At 43.6% G+C, this 21355-nt stretch overlaps 3 long non-coding RNA genes across 4 annotated transcripts; all 3 read left to right on the forward strand.

Moving 5' to 3' along the window:
- The first annotated feature begins 651 nt into the window (after window positions 1–651).
- On the forward strand, window positions 652–2102 carry LOC135373409 (uncharacterized). The gene is made up of 3 exons (XR_010416444.1): window positions 652–1176; window positions 1407–1568; window positions 2056–2102. It is a non-coding gene; the product is annotated as an uncharacterized LOC135373409 (long non-coding RNA).
- A 392-nt stretch (window positions 2103–2494) lies between these two features.
- LOC135373356 (uncharacterized) lies at window positions 2495–4147 on the forward strand. The gene is made up of 4 exons (XR_010416426.1): window positions 2495–2741; window positions 2808–3177; window positions 3263–3382; window positions 3452–4147. It is a non-coding gene; the product is annotated as an uncharacterized LOC135373356 (long non-coding RNA).
- Window positions 4148–5463: 1316 nt separating this feature from the next.
- LOC135373416 (uncharacterized) lies at window positions 5464–20981 on the forward strand. 2 transcript variants are annotated; one of them, XR_010416448.1, is made up of 5 exons: window positions 5464–6804; window positions 6965–7124; window positions 10460–10631; window positions 10979–11185; window positions 11862–11990. It is a non-coding gene; the product is annotated as an uncharacterized LOC135373416 (long non-coding RNA). The 2 variants fall into 2 exon arrangements; XR_010416449.1 differs by lacking the exons at window positions 10460–10631; window positions 10979–11185; window positions 11862–11990 and adding an exon at window positions 20700–20981.
- Window positions 20982–21355: the final 374 nt, after the last annotated feature.

The following is a 21355-nucleotide window of genomic DNA, read 5'->3' on the forward strand; positions in this document are numbered from 1 at the left end:
TTCCATTCTCGCAAGCCGAATGTACCAGAATTTCATGGCTCTGCATTGTGCGCTCACCATATTAGCCAGTGCCAGACACCTTCAGGAGCATTTGGACTATGCAAGAGAGTTGTTGCGTTACTTTGTGGTGACCTTCACATCAGTCTACGGGGAAGACCGTGTATCATACAACGTTCATGGGCTGCTTCACTTGGCTGATGACGTGCAGAACCATGGCCCTACAGATGCATGGAGCGCTTTTGCCTTTGAAAATTTCATGCAGCAGGTGAAGCGACATCTTCGCGGCCAGAACGTCCTCTGGAGCAACTCTTTAAACGTGTCCTGGAGGGCAGGAAACTTCCACCTTTCATACGTGCTAGCACTGCTAAAGAGGTAGTTCTCAGCCTTGAGCACAATGCAGGACCGTTCTTGGAAAGTTGTGAAGGCCCACAGTACAAGAAGGTTGTGATAGCTGGGAAGTACACTTTACGAAGCAGCTGTGGGGACAACTGCTGCATCCTCCTAGATGACAGTGTGGTTGAGATTGAGAACATTGCTGTGTACTCTGCAACGAAGAAGCCATGCATAATTGGACGCCAGTTTTTTCAAAAAAGTGACCTCTACACATTTCCTTGTCCTTCCACATCTCTTCATATATCATATCCATCTGGTTTCGGAACCCGGCAGCACACGTGCCTGGCCACTGGACGATATTTCAGTGAAATGCGTGAAGCTTCCTTTCCAAGGAAAGTGGGCTGTCTTCCCACTGCTTCGTGCATATTAACTTCTATATCATGCTGTAGCTAATTACGAAGTTCATTGTTGCACTGTCACGGTCCACCTTACTGTGATTACCATTATGACTATCATACTTTGTTTGTATTGACCCGTCACGCTGCCCGCATCTTGTTATTTCTTTTTTTGCCAAGGACGCCTTTTAGGTATTGCTCTTCTGACAGTGCAGAACATTGTTTCCTCATACATGTATATTACCTGCAGGCAAAGAAGAATTTCTGATAGCAAAATTTCCGGGCGAGGACAACGATGTTGCGGTTGTACATGACACCTGGGTCGACGGCAACTTTTGCTGGTGGCCCCCTGAGAAGAACTCCAGCAAGCTGAGGGCGATGATAATTATAGGGCAAACCCCAGCACTGAATTGGCGAAGAGTTGAGTGTGCAGTAATTGAGGGATTTTGTAAGTCCGTATTTGTATTGTAATGTAATGCATTGCATTGTGATATGCACCCCTCCCAATTACTACTCTTCACAGCAGAAGTCTGCCCTGCCTTCAGCTTCATTTATTGCTTCTCTGGTTTTTGCTCTAAGAGGAAAAGCTATTCTCATACTTTCAAATAATTCTGGTATTCAGTCAATATATGAGACAAGTTAGCCTGATTATGATTGACATGTCTTTTTGCACGTAAGGCTCTTACGAGGATGCACGGAAGAAGCTGCCTGCAGCTGAGCACACATCTGACTTGCAATCTGATGATGAAGTCAGACGCACGCGCAAAAGGCCTCGTAGGTTCATCAGCAGTGACGACTCTAGTAGTGACAGTGGGGAAGCACTATTACCACCTCCCCCAGGTATGACATCTGCAGGCTGCTGTCATTACAGGCTAGCTCTGTTTCACTCTTTTCTATTGCACACGTCATGTAGCTTGATGCCAGGAGCATAGTGTTGAATGTCATTATTCTGCACATTCTATGCAATGGACATGTTTTGTGTGTGTTTAATGCATGTTTGTCGGTACAGCTTGTGACATACTTGTCTGGGATCAACAGCTTGCAGTTTACCCTGTCTGGGATGTAAAGGTCTTGCAAGAATGTTTCTTCCCACCACCAGACACATACGGCATGCTACCCAGTACATGTTTATTAGTCGAAATGAACAATCAACGCCTGGAGATACAGGCGGGATAAACTGCACACTGTCGGCTCCTGACAAGTACGTCGTAAGCTGTACATTCTTCAGTGCCAGTTTCCGCTACTGCTTCATGTCTGTGTGTTATTCCTTGTCTGCGAAGTCATGCCATGCATAGTGAGTGGAGAATCGACCTCGTTCTTTTGAAAGTCATAGGAGAGACTATCAAGCGTGTGCATGAGAAAGGCCATGGTCAAGGAAAGGTCATGGTCAACATCACCGTGCAGGCTCTGCAACTTCTGTCTGTGGTAAGAAAAAAATACAGCTTGTTATGTGAAAGGCATTTTGGGAAAGTGCTTGGGGACTGTTCCAGAAACACTGCACGCCGACGATACCGTCCGGTATGCCGAACACACCTTGGGGACAGCGCTTCCAGGATCCCGTGCCTGTCCCCCAGTCCCCTGTACAAGCAATGGCAAAATTCTACCTGCGACACGTAGAGGTAGAGGTACAGCAAGAAATGTTATCATGGTGCACAGTTATATATGGCAGTATGGACAAGAGCCACAAGGGTGTCGCTGGAGGGGAGAGTTGTGAGACCTCAGTGCCATGCAGTACGCGTGCACCTCCCTGCCTGCCTGCACTGCCTGCACCTCCCTGAAACTGTTGTCGGTGCTACCGTAAATTTCACTTCTGTAATGGAAACGACTACTGCTGCATAGTGTAGCTAGTTCAGTTAGTTTTTCATATGCTGCTGTGCCCTGCCTCCTGCCTGTTTAGCTGTAAAATCTCTTTCCTAGGATCTGCCAGGCAATTCTTTCAAGGTAGTGTTCCAATGCCACAAGACGGGTGCCGCACTGAGCCTTGCAACATAAGTGGACTAGCAGCATTGTATGGTAAGACAGCACTCCGACTGTTGATGAGCCTATCAGAGCGCAAGAACGCTTGCTGTGATGTTTCAGATGATCCAGTATTCGATAGATGTACTGGGCAGCCAAGATATATGTTTGCACACAATGACACATGTGTCACAAGAGAAGATCCATACTCACCACCTTGTCTTGTCGAACGTCAGCTCAGCAGCGGTATGAAAAACATGGCTCAAGTCGAGAAACTTGCATGGTTAGGCATTTTGTGATCTACAACTCCTACTATGAAATTGCTCTTGGTACATCTGGGAGTGTTGCTTTCACCAACGTTTCTCAGGAGTGTGTCTTTAATGTTAGTGGAAATTGTCTGTTCATTCAGACTGCAGTGGGGAGTCCACTTCAAGAGCTCAACAGACGCATCATACTCAGGCAGGCAGCAGGGGGAGCACACCAGACATATATGGTATGGAGGTGCTAGTAATGAAAAGCGCTGCGATTTTTTTTTAGATAGCCACTTGAGAAATACTTATGCGGTACCCTCATTCCAGCCAGTGGTACAATGGTAGCATGTGGTGCACGCTTCGCACGGGCTGAGCCTTCTCATGCCAGCATCCAGAGGTCCAGGTTTGGTTCTTTGATACCCCACAGTGCACCCACTGTCACAGGAGGTAGATACAGTGGCTCATAATATGATTCCCTTCTTTATGTTAAGTTAAAGATTCTCCTGCATGTTCCAGAATGCTCTACAAATCCACAGCAGAACCCGCACCACAGGGGTGCTCGAACACAAGACTGCTATTCACCTGCTGCAACAGCCCACAGACTACATACAGGAGGTGCGTGATTATTAGAGTTTACGGTGCCCAGGACCACGACAGTGCCTTAGTGAGAGCGTAAGCATATCAATAATGTGGGGCCATGTATGTAACATAGTGGTTTTGTATGTATTTTTTTATTTTCGCATGTGTACTTAGCCAATTATTCCTGAGTTTTGGCATGCCTCCTGTATTCCTTTTACAATGGTGCCTGTCATAGAGATTGCCAGCCATGCCAGATTGCAACATCTATCGTATTCCACTTCAACTGAATCTTGCTGAACCACTTGGGGCTTTTGACAGCTCGTGCAGGGAATGAGAGGATGTTCAAGGACATTTCAAAACGTATTAAAAATTGCATGTAACAATAATCATATGCAAGTTTGCAAGTGTTATTTTTGTCCGCAGGTTTAGTTTAAGTAACCCTGACAGTTCTACTGCCATCATATTGACTGTGTGCCAATTTCCATTGTGATAGTTTTATATATGGCTTTTAATTATGTCTTTTCACTGCTTGTATAAGTGTTTTGTTTTATCAATTTATTTTATTTTGCATTAACCCGTGACTGCATGTCTTTCACACTGTCTGCCTACCTCCTGTGTGCAGGGCTCGGAACAGTTATTTTTTTTTTTTTGATTCGGTTCAAGTTCCCGTTCAAGGTTATCGGTTCGGTTCGAGTTCAGCGCAACCAAAATTACGGTTTGAGCCGATATTAATCGGTCTGAACCAGTTTACGTGTGCTGTGCTAATAATGTGAGAGGTAATACCAGGTTCCAGTGATTGCTTGCTCCTCCTTCCTTCCTCTTACTCCCTCGGTAAAAAGAACCATGGAGTTCACAGCAGATCATCCTTTAGCATACCGAAAAGTGCTGGGAAATGACGTATAGCATACCATTGCACTTCATTACAAAAGGCTATCGCCAGTTTCTAAATAAAAAATATAGAAAAGCGGAGAAAAGGTCCCCGGAGAAGAGACCTCGAAAAATGCTAAATTCTCCAAAGCTAAAAATGCACTTTAAGATCTAAATCATGAAAATACACATGGTGTGGAGTTCCTGGGTGCCGCAGTAGTGGTCGCTGCAATACATTCCCTCTCTCTATGCTCTTCTTTCTCTCTCTCTCTGTTTCTTCTTCAACCTCTTGCTACATCTCTGCGGAACTCTTCTAATCAGTCTCATGGGTTTGGACCAGAATGTCGTTTTAAGCGTAAAAGTACAAGACCATGTCAACAATATAAAAATTACGTGAAAATTTGCACTCTAATGACGCGTTCCCAAGCACACGATTTGCGGAGCGTGGGCGACAGCGACATTTTTTTCTGTTCCGCGGAAGCAATCTGTTTCGCACAGGCAGTAGCCATAACAGATTTCTCGCAACCGTATGGTTTGGTTGTGAACATCGCTTCAGGTTCCACTCGCATATAAATTGTTCAACGAGAAGCCGAGTTGCGGAAAAATTGTCGCTGCCGCTTTCGCTCTCGCCAATCACGTGCTTGGGAACGCACCTTAATGGTCACTGATGTGAGTTACGAGCAATAAAGTATAACTCCACGGGAGAGACTCCTGAGGGGATCTTTCAGCTGGGGACATTTTCTCCGGATACCTTTTCTCCGGTTCCCCTCACGCGCAGGATGGCACGCTGCTCCCTGTTGAAAAGAGGGTGAGAGGTCGCTCGCTCCTGTGTTTCCTTCCTCCATGCTCTGGACCACACGCCAACATCTTTCCCGTGATCGCTAGTGCTCTGCTTTGCTTGTTGATGTCACTATGAACTATTGAAATTTACGACGTCTTCACACTGCGACGCCGAATGAAAGGAAGCAGCCGAGGCAACAATGCGAAGTGTAGCTGTCGTGTAGGACATCTTTTTTTTTTACACCTCAAGTCAGAGGGAAAAATGTACAGGGATGTCGTGAACCTTTTGGAGGTGAGGCTGTAGGAGGTACATGGACTCACCACTTCTTGGTTTATCAATTTGTCAGCTGTATGAATTCGGCAAGATTCCGAGTGATGCAGGGAGGTGCTGAGCAACAGTCGAACGGGAATGTATACACGTTTTTACCGTCAGGCGAACCAGTTACCGCATCATGTTTTTTCGGTTCAATTCTGGTTCGTTCAAGGGGAGAGAACAAATGGTTACGGTTCGGGTTCGGTTCGGAAAAAAATGTTTTTTTTGTGGTTTTCGGTTACGGTTCAGTTCCGGTTTTGATCCCTGCCTGTGTGTGAAGCTGCCCAAATTAGAGTTTACTAATTCTTTCACTTTTTCCTTGTCTGCTATATATGTTCGTACTTAGATAATGTTTTTGAGGCAGGATATTCATATAATATATGTGCACAATTCCTCTACAGCATTTGAGAATGAAGTCCTGAGGCTCCTCCACACACTGAAAATCACGCAAGGAGACCACACAGCACAGTTGAATGCAATATTCTCTTCCCTTGAACAACGTACGTCGCAAGGCACCAGTGATAATGACATTGAGCCACATGCTGAACTTGAGGAGTTCCTGGAATTTGATGAGACACTAAAACAAGAAACGGAGATGAGGAAACTGGTGAGTCCTTTTATGCGCATTGCACTTTTTCATGGACTGTCTGTTCTTGTGGGAAGGCTAACATGAGCGTGTACAAGCGAGTGTATAAGCAGAATACACTGTAATAACACAAGAAGAGAGAAACTGGCGGTTAGTGTTCCTTCACAACTGTACCGGTAACAGACAGTCGCATATTACTTGTCACTGGTTAGTTAAGTTTAGTCTGCCCCCTAGGCTTGGAATCACAACAAACACCAGTTAACGTATGAACAGAGACTATGTTTTCACCAACGCTGGGTAGAAAGAAATATCATCAAGCAGTCACCAGGGTTTTAAGAATGGGCAGTTAATAAAATGCGCACAGCTGGGATTGCTGGGAGCTTCTCGCATGCTGTAGCCTCACCCATTATCTTTCTCATGTATGGTCACAGCCTTTGTAATGCAGGGTTGGCGGTATTGGCAAGTACCAGTTCCAGTGGCACATTTGTCAGGATGACCACTTTCCACGCAGAGACTGGGAGGTGATGTGGGTTCAAATCCCTGCACCTTGTATGATGTCTGGGGCTTTCCCTGGGATTTCCAGCAGGCGTTACAAATTTCAGCATGGTTCGTCATAAGTCGGCCAAGGACGCATACTAACCCCCTGTCTTCCACTCTTTCCTTCTGTCCTCTCTCCATCTGTCCACGTCTATAGGCCGCTCACACCCACAGTTGCTTCGTGGAGCTAACACGGAATTAAAAAAGGTATAACCAAGTAAGATAACTGTAATTACAGTTGTGGTGTGAACTTGTGTTGGTAAAGGCAATTGCTGGTAAAATAGGGGTTTGAGGTTTAGAAAATATGCAACATGTAGCCCAGATTATGTATCAACATGGGTGATAACTCGATGGATGTTCACTTCAGATGGACGTTCTGCAAAGGTATGGTGTGACAAACACCAGAGATGCCACGCAGATAATTTTACGGGCGCTGATGAAAGACAAGGTTGCAACCTCCTTCAGCTGGCAGGGCGGCAAGGGCAAGATCAAGTTCTGCGACCTGCTATGCTGTGATGCCATATTCCGTAAGTTCTTCTTGTGCAATCCTAGCTACTTTTGTGAACTCCGTTGTAATGGTTTAATGGTAAAAGTTAAACTCGAATACCCGTATTCACCAGCCGACTTAAACCATTAGTTTAGTGACGTCGGGTTTAAATCGATCACGTGATCTCTCCGGCTATGAAGCGCCATCCCAGGCGTTGACCACAACGCATGCGCATTATTCACATTGTCACGTGACGGTTGAGGGGAGGGAGAAAGTAGCAGACCACAGGACTGCGAAGGAGGGAAGGCTCCTGTTTTTTTTATTATTATTATTATGAGGTTGTTACGGAAGAAAAGTTGAGATGGCGCTGCTGCAGGTGGTTGTCGATCAGGGTATCGGTAATCGGTGGTTAGATCTACCTCTGTATGTGTTAATGACAAGCTCCGCGAGATACGGTTGTTATGGTCGCTAAAAAGGTGTACATAGTGAGCGTTTGCAATGTTATTCGAAAAACAGAAGTAGGTATCCTCGCGGAGGTGGTCGTTGTGCTATCAGTGTTTGGTCGTCGATTGTGGTTGCGTGTAATAATTTCATCCGCATCGACCATCGCTTATTTATCCTCTGTTGTGCGATATGTGTGGTGAACTGCAACGATCAAGATTGCCTCTCGATTGCTGGGGCATTCCAGCAGCGTCCTTTATACGCTTTTGAGCCTGGTGTCATGAACGCAACGTGTGTGCAAGTGTTCGATCACTGTGGGCGATGTAAACAGAAAGAAAGTTGATGCAACCCAATAAACCATAAACGTCCCATGGACGTCCAAAACTGATCCAAATATCCTCGTCCATCTTGAATGTCTATGAGATGTCCGCATGTCATCGCAAAAATAACCTCCATGAGCTGACGTCTCTTTGACATACGCACGTGGCCGGGAAAAAGGCGTCCCTTTGTTGACGTGTCTTAGACATCTCCTTAAGGTAAATTTGATTCATGAGACTTAATATAGATCAGTCGTAATCCATTTAAACATCATTTATTTCCCTTCTACGAGGTGCTTCCAACATACGAAAGCATAAAATTGTCGTTATTCGAAAGCGAGTGTTAAATGAGTATCCGGAACATGTATGCATTGAATCCTAGAGGAATTGTATCCTCTTATTAACAAAGCATTTTTATGCAGTCAAAACCCGTTTCCACAACGTTACCCACCCCGAAGCCGATCTCTTTGCGATCCCCCTGGGTCCTCCGCACATCTCCAAGTTCCAGCGAAACTAGTGCTCGTGCTATCAAGTTAGCGGCACCGCCATCGACACGATTGTCATCATCATCCCCACAATCATCACTCGCCGCCTCGTTGGATTATGGTAGCTAGAAAGGGTGGTACTTCGACCGCGCCGCTTCTCTCGTACATCGGAGCACGCCGCCGCTGGAAGACGGCGCCAGCGGGCGCTGGGAGTCTGAGGTATGCTAGGTTCGCCGCGTTCGCGCGTACGTTTTGCTTGCGTCCCGGGCCCGCTCGTCTATTTTTTTTGCCTTTTTAGCGTTTTGTGTCTCTCAGCAAGTGACCACTTGATTCTCTCAGCGCACACCTGGATTCTCTCAGGATGACACCTGAATGCCTGGACAACGTAAGCAGCATGTAAAACACTGTTTTGTGCCCGGCTGCAACACTGGATACCGTTACGCAACTGGAAAGTTCGCGCTCTTCGCCGTTCCGCAGGACCCAGAAAGGTTTCAAGAATGGAATCAGCGTACACCAAGTGCAGACATGCCTCTCCAAACGCATTCGGCCGTTTGCGAAATACACATCGACGATTGCGCTTTTACGCCAACGCACCTGTCGTGAACGTCAAGATCGAGCCGATGAAGCGTGACCGGCCTACCCTGAAAGATGGTGCGGTACGTACAATACTCCCGGACACAAAAATTTCCGGACAAATTCCAAGAAACTGCCCGCTCAGCGCAACAGCAGGAACGGCAGCGTGGAGTCGCCATTGCCTTGCAAAAGAAGGAATACATCTGACCCTCACATGGGTGATGAAGCTGTAGACGCCGGGAATACGTCGGCAGAGAAGGACCCTTCCCTTCTTCCCTGCTTCCTTTGAAGCAGCTTTCACTAGATTTTTCAACATGTACAAATTACATCCTGACAGCCTCCATGAGTTGACCACCGGTGCTCGAGCCTCAACACACCAAGTTGGTTGGGATCTCCACAGAAATGAACTAACAGGTGCTGAGTGCAAATTTTATTTCATCACAAGGTTTTATTTTTACGTAAAAGGCGTAAACCTCGACAGAGAAGAGTACGCAGGAATATGCCCAAACAGTCTCGACTAAACTAATATAGCACGCAGGAAGACCAGGCCAAGCGCTTTGTTTATTTATTTATTATTTATTTAAACAAGCTTTATTTATTTTATTTTATATTTATTTTATTTTCGTTGCGGTAGCTGCTACGCTAGTCGCCAAGACTTCAGGGCAGGGCCGTATGATTGTCCAAGCCATAAATAGTCAAATGTATCCTGTTTGTGCAGTAAAGTGCCGTTATTGCTGAGGAAAGGGCGGATAACGAAAAGATATAATATGTAATTGGAGCAGCCGCGGCAGCTTTTTGCGCTCGCTAGAATCCGTCGGCTGCTATCGTACGAATTGCGTTTTGTTGTTATTGTTTTTTCGTGTGAAAGCCCCGCAATCGTTCAAGAATACACGTAGCCCCTGTTCGTAGTGTCTCGGCTGAGAATAAACTCGCAAGAAAATGCTTCCGAACACAATTATTGGCGAAACTCATCGAAATGCGAACCGCCGACTGGGGAAACAACGCATACCTCCGGCTCGGAGCGCCCTCTGCGCCTTTCTTCCAGCGGGAGCGTGCGCTTCTCTCGCCGGTCGGGGTACCACCCTTTCTAGCTACCATAGTTGGATTTGCACGTTTTGCCGCGGCGCTTCTTTTGCACGACGTGCGGTGGGGAGCTCTGTAGAAGGTAATTCTCATGCATTTCCATGTTTTCCTTTCTGTTTCCTTCGTAATATAGGACTTGTAATAGGGCTTGTCGCGTCTCGCTGCTCGGCGTTTCGCTGCAGTGTTGGTGCTATACTAAAGCTTTAGTAGTGTGTTTTGGTGCCTTGGCGGTTGCAAGTGGGACTAAAATGCCGAAAGTGAAGGAGAAACGTTACGCTTATAGTGCAGCACACCGACAGAGTGAGGGCTTCATCGCCGTTTTCGGTGACTATGCTAACCCAACAGCGTCGACGAGTAGTTCGCATGTTCGCAGTAGTTCGCAGGTTTGATCTAAAAACATCACGTCTTGGGGTGATCGCAATGTTGCACTGTCTCAGTTCGTTACAAATATAATGGTGCTGTGCCTTGTCATACAGAGTTTTAACGACAGGCCATGAGGCTGCTGCATATGATGCGCCTAGTCCAGCTGCAACATGTAATCGAGGAGCTGTGTTCTCGACACGCTCGCGTTCTTGAGCACCTTTCACTACCACTGAAGACCTGGAGGCATTTGACAGCACCCTGAACGAGAGCAAGACAGCTCAACTGGTGAGCAATCTTCCTTGCATTACTGAAGTATATTCACAGTCAAGGTTAATAAGCTACCTGCTTTCATGTCAATATGGAATTTCAACGTAGAGGATGCATAGTAGAACTATGTATATTGTACAGAAAACTTAAGGAAATTAAATAATGCTAAAGTATAGTGCATATTATAAGTCTTAACATTATTCCAGTACGAAATGGATAAGCAAATTTTTATGCAAGATTGTATCCCACAGCAAGCATTCCATTTGGTGTACCTATGCGGTTGATAAAGCTGGTGCGCATTACGCTATCATTGAGGTAGTTCATTGATACTCGTCTAATACCTTTGTTGCTCTACCCAAATGTAGATTGATGAACTCTGTCGCCTTGGGGGTTATGATGTTGGCCACGCAACACGGAACATCCTGTGCTACATATTGACCGACTCCTTGGCGGAACAGTATAGAGCTGGATCGGGCAGAAAGGCAAACGAAAATTCGCAGTGCTCAACTTCCCCAGCATCATTTTCAGTACGGATACCATACCTTCAAATGCCGTCTCCATCACAGTGCAACGTACGAGTCTTTACTGCATCAGTGAGAACCGTACATCTTTGAAGTAAAAGGAAGGACATTTTTGCTAGAGAACATCAAGTGCTGGTTGTACTGTATGTACTATAGTTGCAAGTGTGCTTGTGGAACTTTTTCCTCAGAACGCACGGGACATGCGTGGCTGTCGTTCTGGCTTAAAATAGGCGGAACATTTATACCGGTACCATGCTGGCGGTGCTACCATTTTTTCGTTCTTGGATTTCCCATTCTCACCAATGAGTTAGACTACGGTTCCCGGGTTGTGGCATAAAAAATGTACGGACATGACCCAGGAACAATAACAGGCAGCTTTAATGCAGGATGGCTGCACTAAGCTCGAGAAAAGCAAAACAGTAGTGCGTAGCTCATTGGTCTGGCGTGGAATGACAAGGCCTGTTTCCTGGATCACATTGCATTCATCAAATGCGCATCCAAAAATTTGTGCAAAAAGAAGCAGTAATAACCATGCTTGAAACGATGAATACCAAAAAGCAAGTAAATGCAGGACACTTGTAGAAACACATGAAAATGGAAACCGTGCCGCCACATATTAAAAATGGTGCATTCGTCTTAAGCATCTGTACTTAACTAGATAGCTATAGCATAATTTGTTAGAATGTGCCACGTGCCAACTGGTGAACCAGGTTATCGTTCATTTCAGGGGCTGTACGAGCAAACACAAAAGGTCCACAGCAAACAAGGTGGAAGTGGGGACGCATATCAAGGCATGGTTGCGACATGCTAAAGACCGAGAAAAACAGCTGGCGAGAGTAACCGTAGAATGAGCACAGCTTATGCACCGGGAGCTTTTTTGTTTTAAATAATTGTCTCAGTAAGTATAGTTCTCAGCGCTGCATGCGTCCGCTACAGCTTCGATACTATGACCACTGATGGCTATTTAGATAAAATGTGTTAACTTTTTCATTGGGGCTTTCAAAGAAAGGTGTGATAACTGTATGATAACTGTATTGGAGGCAGTTCATTTGAAATACGAAATTTGCAAAGAAATGTGGAATGTGAAGAATATTAATGAAGGAAATATTAAAATTGAGATGAAAGAGTACAATAGTACACTTGTATAGAATAAAATGTCAGAATGAAATTGGGTGAATGATAATTCAAACTATACCGGGTGTCTCACTTAGATCCCCGGGCTAAATAATTCGCTAATGGGTGCACCAAACGAATAACTTTCTTTTTTATTTTCTGTCCAATACCACCCACAAGCTGCACTCTGTGTGAATGAGTGGGAAGCGCTCATTCTTTAATTAAAAATTCAAAGTTTCGTTAAAAAACGTAACTTCTAAAGCAGCACGGTCTAGGCATTAAAATGGGTACCACCCCTATAGGGACCTTCAGTGACCACCTTTTAGACAAAAATCTGCAAAAAAAGTGGGTCATTTGTTGCAATAGGTAATTGGTTTCGACTTACATAATTTCCGTCTCAGCGAAGCGCAAAAGGGCGTAATTCATTGGTGTAATACATTGAAAGAAAACCGTAGTGGGGTGTTTTGGGGCACCTAAATAAAAATAAATAAAGTGAAGTTAAATTGGTGGGTAAGTAAGTGGAAAAGCGCCCTTTTGCGCTTCAGCGCGACCACCCACAACAAAATTGTGTAAACCGAAACCAATTAATTACTGCAACAAATGGCCGCTTCATTTGGAGATTTTCCGCTAAACGTTGTGCACTGAAGGGCCCAAAAGCCATGGTACCCATTTTAATAACGGCAGCGCCCTGGTTTAGAAGTTACTCTTTTTACGAAACTCATTTGAATTTTTCTTTAGATAATGAGCAACCAAAACACTCATTCACACGGTGCGCAGCTTGTAGGCGGTATCAAACAGATACTTGTAAAAAAGAAAGTTCTTCGATTGGCGCAACCGTTCACAAATTATTTAGCCCGGGGATTTAACTGAAACATCCGGTATACCCCATTCGAGATTTCCTGTAAAGACGCTTGCTTCCAACTTGTGCTGCCATGTTGGAAAGTCACAGGTCCTCAGTGTGGTGGTAATTTCATCTAATTAGGGATCTGGTAGTTACGACGTACCATAAACAATGCAACTTTCTCACTGTATAGGAGTGCACACAAAGAAAAGACACAGACAGTGTATGAAAGTACTAAAACAGCCCCAGCAACAGCGACTGATTTAAAAAGTCCAGGTAACATTTTAAAACACTGAACTATTTAAAAGGTGTTTCTGCCTGTGCTGCTTCTGCACGCATATACCTCTGGTACTCAAGCTATCCTCGACACCTTGATAGCGTATTTGTTTCTTCAAAAAGTCTGTTTCAGGCAAAAAAACTCCCTGTATTTTTGGCACACTGTCATGTGTGCTGAGGTCTTAAGGAACTGCTAGGGCGGCTTCCCTGTTGTACTGTTATTGCATACTTCAGTCCAAGGGGACTTTGAAATACTGTCATGCATATCTGAGTGTGCTAGTCTAAGCGAACTGTGAGAGGACTCATATCACTTTATATATATATATATATATCTCCCGATATAGCCAATATATATAGCCAATCCCGAACGATGCGCAGCTACCCAGGGCCGACGAGCCGCAAACACGGCGAAACACGTGTCCTCTGGTGCTGTCGCATCGTCAATGAGTATATATATATATATATATATATATATATATACTAGTCTAGTGTGTCGGTCAAGGCGACCTATGTCACACTCCCATGCCTAACCTAACCTCGAGGAGCTTACATGATATTCTTATATAGAGACATATATAGACATATATACAGGTGACCTCGTCTGAGGAATTGTGAAACTTACTGTAGTACTATTAATCCTAGTCAGCACCAATTTTCAAGGGACGTTACTGTGATACCGACTGTCAAGAGCAGTCATTGTTACACGGTGATATGTATCCAAGCCTCAGGATCTGTTGTGATTGAGTTTTTGATACTTTTATATACTTTCCCGTCAATACTCACTGTGCTACATAACCTTGTCAGACTCTACGTTTACATATATTGTGAAATGTATGCTGTTTATACCCATTAAATAATCTATAATAAAGCTAAAATAAAGCTAAGGTACACTGTACTGTCATTACTGGGGCTGTAATACCTGTACGTAAAATCTCCCAGAAAGGTAAAAAAAATCCATGTGGATGTCTCTGTGACAGGAAATGGATGCTTGTGTGAACATCCACATGCAGTCCATATTGACATCACCTGGATCATAATGGACATCCACAGGATGTCCTTAATGTCCCTCGAGTGTTATCTTGAAGTCATCCTCTGGATGTTTATGGTTTGCTGGGAAGGGTGGCCTTATGCTGCATGGGACTCCCACACGCACAACTTTTGCGGTGTTATCGTTTTAAGAAATCGACGTGATACTTTCAACGTGTCACAAACCTGCAACGCGTCAGAGTATCTCTTTGCTGGCTGTGTTTCTTTGGAGCGCGACTGACACGGAAGACGTACTCAGGGTGCTCCCTTGTTTGCGTCGTCGTCCTGTGTGTGTGTGTATTTCGTTTGTTTGTTTAGCTCTGTTTTCGTCATGTTACCCAGGGCGTCTTTGCTTGTGAGCGTGGAAGTGTTGTCACCCCCTGTCATTGCGGTGCGTTGCTGTGCTTAACTCTGACCTCTTTTATTTCTGCATTTCAGCATATCAGATTATTGTAGAAATCACTAAGCACTAAATTGATTGTTCTGTTCAGCCCACAAAGATTCATCGTTACGTTGTGACTGTCTCTTGCTCTGATGAAATTTCACGAAATAGGAACATACCTATAGTATATATTTGTCATTACATTTACTGAGCGAATTTGTCATTTGATATGATTAGCATTCGACATTGTTAAAATAAATGGCCACACTTTAGTGCCAGCACACTACGTCTGAACCATTCAGGATTTGCAGTTCAGTGGGACCATGTACACAAAATACAGATGTTAAAATGAATCAAATATCTCATAAAGAAGGAGGTATTATACCAGTTTCACAAGTGGTGTTCAAAGGATAGAGCAAACAGGAATGGACCAAAGAAAACACATACAACAGCTGCAACATCAGCTACAAATAAGCCTGTGCTGTTATTTTGTTCAATAATTGCATTGTGCTTATTTCTTCAACTTCGTATATTATTGAGGGAACACTTTTATGCAACTGGTTCGGGACTTACACATTTTCCATGCTCATTCTTTACAAGCTTCTCTCTCAACTTCATACTGGCATTGTAAATTTCACTAGCATTTTCATCGCACCATTACATGCCAAACCATCACGGCCACCAATGCTTAAAAACTCCCCACAGCTCATGCCATGCCATGCTAAAATACGGCTGCCAACAGCACATCATGCACTAAACAAGTGTAGCAAGGCAGGGTAGGTCGTACGAATTATGGTGTGTAGACAGCTAAAAGACGCGGACAGAAGAACAATGACACGGACGACTGCATCATGCACTACGCTCTGTGAAATCACTCCTTATTTAAGCTTTTAATTTAGGATTCTTGTTCATAAAGAATTTGTGATGCAGTTAGTTATCACTCCACTCTAACACAGATCACTCAACTTAGACTGTGAAATGACATAAGAGGCCTGTGTGATGCCATGAGAATGATAACTGACACTGTATAATTGTGTAAACTTAGTCTGTTAATTTTTATTTCACCAGCTCTTCACCGCTTGCTTGGCATTTTTTTAGTTTTCCAGTCATGGAATAGTTCTCGGACTATTTTCCCAGTTTTCCATGCTTTACTGGATTGCAGACATCCTGAGCTACACATTGTAATTCAAGCAACTGTGCATTCGAGGATTACATGTTTGTATCGCTCATGTTTGTGACCTGCCTCGACTAATTCTCGTTCTTTACACAGAATATAAAGCCCTGAAAAATTATTGCGCAGGCTGCATTTCTGCATTGTGTGGTTATGCAGTTTGACTGTACAGCTTTGTGTTGAGAGATTGTGCTATTTCTTGAGAAACAACACAGTGGAATATCAAAGCAAGGCGCACCTAGAGGTGCTCATTCTAGCATGAAATCTCTGTAGTAGCACTGACCATTGTCTGCTTGCTTTCTGAATTGACCTATAGCAGACAGTGAGATGAAGTTTGCAATGGACAAATATGCGCAATGCAAATAAGCTCACACAAAGAAAGGAATGCAACTTGAAATCACGTGCATCTTAGCTACAATGTGCTGTATTACGTTTATTAAAATTTACATGTTTGTATATCTTTCTTCCACAATTTCACTTATTTTTTGAACCACTTTGGTAGTTGTCACTTTGTAGAGGCCGACATATTCATCAAATTTATTCAAACATATTCAAAGTTTGGGAGCAGATGTATGGGACATAACACTGAATATGTTGTAAAATAATACAGATGCCTCTGCATGACTAACCACCTAACTTCAGTAACGAGTGATGAAAATACAGGCAACTTCAGGAAATTAATACATGATGTATGGGGAAATGGTTCAGAAGATTTACGAGCACCCAAAGCAACAGTTTCACAAGTTCCGGCCAAATGCATTATGTTGGCACACAAGATAAGCATGTAATTATTTCGTTCCACTTTACTGAACTTTATGCACCCCTAAGAAAATGAAAATGTGGGAGGAGAGGGGGGTTCTGAAAAGAAACAGAAGTAGTGTGAATTTCCCGTTAAAAAGAAATGAAAAATTCCACACACATAACCACAAGATTTATGAAGCTGTGGTGAAGCAAGCTCTTACACAGGCATGTTTTTCGTGTGTTACATGAAGGTCAGTTGTGTTGGGGATGGCATGCGATAAGCCTGAGCTAACGCCAGCCACATATTTGTATAGCAGTAAATTTTCATCACATGTGACTTTGAAGAACTGCTTACTTGAAACAAAATATATAACCAGGTGTGACACATATGCAATGTAATGTCACAGGCATTTGGTGCCAGTCATTCCGTGAAAGTAGTTTGCATGAGATGCCACATATTCTCCTGGTGACGATGAGGGGGAAGGAAGCTTTCCAGCGATAAATGTATGTCATGGTGTCGTGTATTGCAACAGCATTCACTGTTTCAGTGACAGGCACTGTTTCGAGTGACAGATCCATAGATGTTAAAACTATTTGTCATGACGCTGATGACACACTCTTAGTTACATCCGATTTTTGTTACCGTAGTATTCCCATATTGTGTATACCCTCCACTCACTGCTTTAGGGGTGGAGTGCGAGTCAAGGCAGAGGAGAGCCGGTGTGATATGGGAGTACCCATTCTGCGTAGATATTGTACAGGACATGTCATACGGGAAAAACCGTGGACACTTAGCATGCACCTGAGCTGGTGTAAGGGGAACAAGTTGTAACATAACTGAATGTACAGTGAGGTACTACACATATGCATATACAAGTGGATATTGGTTTGGTTCACTATTTTTGAACTCAGCTATTCAGAACACGTTGAAGACAGGCACGACACCAAATTAGAGGCATTGTGGCATTCGCGATAAATAGAAGCACGATTGCATTGTGCATGCGGGAGTATATTATAAATCATGTAGCATGATTCCATAGGAATGTGTTTTCCCATTCTTAAGATTTACCTCTACACGATATGAGACTACACAACAAGAGTGCACTGATCACACTACTGTAAAGCTGCAGTGTCGTCAAGCAATTTTTAACAGTCCTGCTCACAGAAATGATGCAGAACAGCATGCATACATTTTAGCCTGAAAGAAAAGCCTTGAGCTTCAGAAGACACAAAAGGGACTATGTTTTTCTGTTTAGTGCTATATTCACACTCAACACCTGAGTACATGGATAAACTCTGTGGCCATATGACAGCTATCAACAACATAAAAGGAGAGATAGTGTAACATGGGTGCATGTTTACCCTGCTTTACTACTGTCATCAATATCCACACTGAACACATCCACACAGAAATTAACTATGCAGCCATACGGCAGCTGTCTATAACTTAAAAGAACGATAGCTACTGTTAACATGGGACCGTGCTCTTTCATGTTCTCGTGTGTTCAGTGTATATACAAACAGCTGCACTGGCAGGACAAATCTGTACCCATGCTAACAGAGGCTAACTTTCTTTTAAGTAGTTGACAACAATCACGTGGCCATGTACAATATTTCCATGCACTCATTCTACAGTTATGACAGAACCACATTTCCGTTTTGATGTTGCGTGTACCAGCTGGCTACTATTATAATTGTCAATACCATCTATTGATAAGTGTGTACCCTATGTTTTGTTAAATCTATCTGGAAGGTGTTATATGCAGTTATTGCAGTTAATCTAATTTTCAACTTCAAGTGCGATGCAATAATGAGCAAGGGAGCTCAAAGTTTCTGTACACATTGCCCTTGATTCCTATGCAATTCAGCTCTTTTGCAGTACACCTCAGACATATTAGTGGAGTCAGCATGTGGAATGTAGCAAGGATTTTTTTCCTTGTGCACCGTTGCTTACTTATGTTTTCACGTGACCTCACCAACTAATTGAGCAGGGTATCGAGAGTGCATGCCTCTATGAAAAAAGTCATCATTGTGGAACTATGTAATAGCCTTTATTGTCTGAATATAAACAAAAATCTCACGAATACAAAGTTGTTGTGACGAAAGAGTCCACAACAGAGATTTTTTAAGATCTCCAGAATATCTGTGCTTATACAATGCAGAAAAACTGTCAGTGATTGGTTATGGTTATGTACCTGCAATAGTTAACCTGAAAAAGTAATGATGCATCCAAAAGGTCTCCAGCCTCCTTTAGCACACTGCTGTGTAGTGTCTTTTGCAGAAATAGCCCTACAAAAGCAGATCTACTGTTACCATACGATAAATCAAAATAGAAGTAAGGAGCTGTCTTTTTGAATGTTTTCGAATGTAGCAGTAGTAACACAATACCCGAAGAACTGTTTTTCATTGGTCTCCTCTGCTGTGGCATGCTGAAATAAGTAAAACACACATTTCAGTTTCATCTATCTGAACTACAAATCTATTACATGTGAATTCAGGGAAAATGGGGACCTCGTTCGGTTTGCTCCGGTATTTTCATAACCTGGGAAAGCAAAATCTGCTCAAATTCTGTGTTCAGTGTAGTGCAACAACATGCATATTTCCATGCCTAGATAGTATCCACACAACAGCCGCAAGACGCTAATGCACTTTATGATCAGTCCTATTGCACGGTTAAATGTCTCTGGAGATAAGACACGCTGCAAAGAGATGATAGATACTGGGATGGTTAATAAATATGCGAGTGGATAACGCCCCTCAATTTCTCCATCGGGGCTCGCAACAACCATCTAGCACGTTATTGCTCTTACTGTACAATGACGGGGTGCTTACAGTGTGTATCACAGGAGATGACATCATAATAAGCGCCAGCACTATGCTTTGTTTTTGATGATGCAAATTGACGTTCGGCCATCCGCACGCTCTATCGGTCCATTGGATTGGTATCTGGCTGGATTTTGTCCAGTGGCGCATGTCGATGTCACTCTCTTTGACCACACTTTAACGGTGCTTTTTACTTTTGTCATGCAAAAGTTCGCGATAGCGCCTTCTAAAAACAGCCGCATTTCGTACCCCGGTCAAGCGTTACGCCGTTTTCGTTTACTAACCGTGCATTTAAAACGATTCTGCTTAATTTTTACCAGTTAGATTTCGAATTAGTGAAACATCACCTACCACAACCACTCTACAATAGTTTTTTTCAGCACACGTTAACAGTTGCAACGTACTTAGGCCGACGTTAAACTAGCCTCTCCCCTAGTTTAAAATACGTCCCATTCAAATACATGGGTCTTAAACCACCGGTTTAAGTAGCTTGGGTGGATGATCGAAATGGAATATTTGAATCGAATATTCGTCCCATTGCGATAAAATCTACCTCCTGGGCGCTTCTAGTAACTATATCAATCAAAACTTACCCAAGATTTGATGAAAAATTCTTCGTGAACCGGGGATTAGGCCTACCGGCCTCCATCGCTTCTGGCAGACTCTGGCGAAATGCGCATGCGCCGTGCAGGAAGCTCGCTATGTGCGGTGCCATTGGCTTCACAGCAGGAGGTTGTAGAGCATGGGATGGTGATCCAGGATTGGCGAACGAAAGTCTCACGTGATCGATTTAAACCCGACGTCACTAAACCAACGGTTTAAGTAAGTTGGTGAATACGGGTGCTGCTATGCTGTGATGCCATATTCCGTAAGTTCTTCTTGTGCAATCCTAGCTACTTTTGTGAACTCCGTTGTAATGCTTTAATGGTAAAAGTTAAACTCGAAGACTGTTATGCTGAGTTTTAAGTACAGTGCTTGCTACAAGTACAGTACTTAGTCCCCCCCCCTCACTCTACTATAAAGAATGTATGCGCAGCTGTAATGCTGTGGAATTTGCTGACAGTAATAAACATTTTCCCACACCATTGCAGTCATGTTGCAGTAAGTAATAAAATATATCTGCGTTTGCATATTCTGTATATCTGACTTGCCACCTGTGTTTCTGATAGCCATGTTATATTGTTAATTATAGGCACCGTAATGTCAAAACCGGCTGCTAAAGGATGCGACCCACAGTGAAGTAGAGAACCACATAAAGTCCTGGCTGAGGCATGCCAAAGAACGTCATGACAGGACGTCAACACAAGATAAGGGCTAGGTGTATTGTGCAGAACAGCGGCGACAGATGGGCCAGTCATTCCGACACTAACTAGACTTCGCTTTGACCCTCTGTGTGCATTCCCTGAGAGTGTGGTACATAACATTCCTTTCCTCAGTATACAGGGTGTTTCACTTAACTCGAGCCCCGCTTTAAAAAAATAACGGCTCATTGCATCACAACGAAACCAACTGCATAGTATTACTAGTAGCCTAAACTGTTTCAGTGTATTTTAGTACCGCAATAACTTAATTAATTAATTAGTGTTAATTAACTTTATAGCTTTCTAGTTAAGAGGATTACAACGAAGATGGTAATTGTGAAGTTGTAGAGGCTGCCATGAGAAAACGAATCCAGTGTCTCGCACCACTCTCGCTCTAACAACTCGTTTCCTGGGTCTGCAGAAATGTGCCTGGACTTCCGAAACTTGAATGTAGCATGTTTTCGTCACGTCAAAAGAGTGCTCGATTGCAGCACCCTCCCACGTTCACTTGACGAAAAAGGAGATATGTGATCCATTCCACCTACCA

The sequence above is a fragment of the Ornithodoros turicata genome, unplaced genomic scaffold (assembly GCF_037126465.1).
Source record: "Ornithodoros turicata isolate Travis unplaced genomic scaffold, ASM3712646v1 Chromosome24, whole genome shotgun sequence".
Classification (NCBI taxonomy): Eukaryota; Metazoa; Arthropoda; class Arachnida; order Ixodida; family Argasidae; genus Ornithodoros; species Ornithodoros turicata.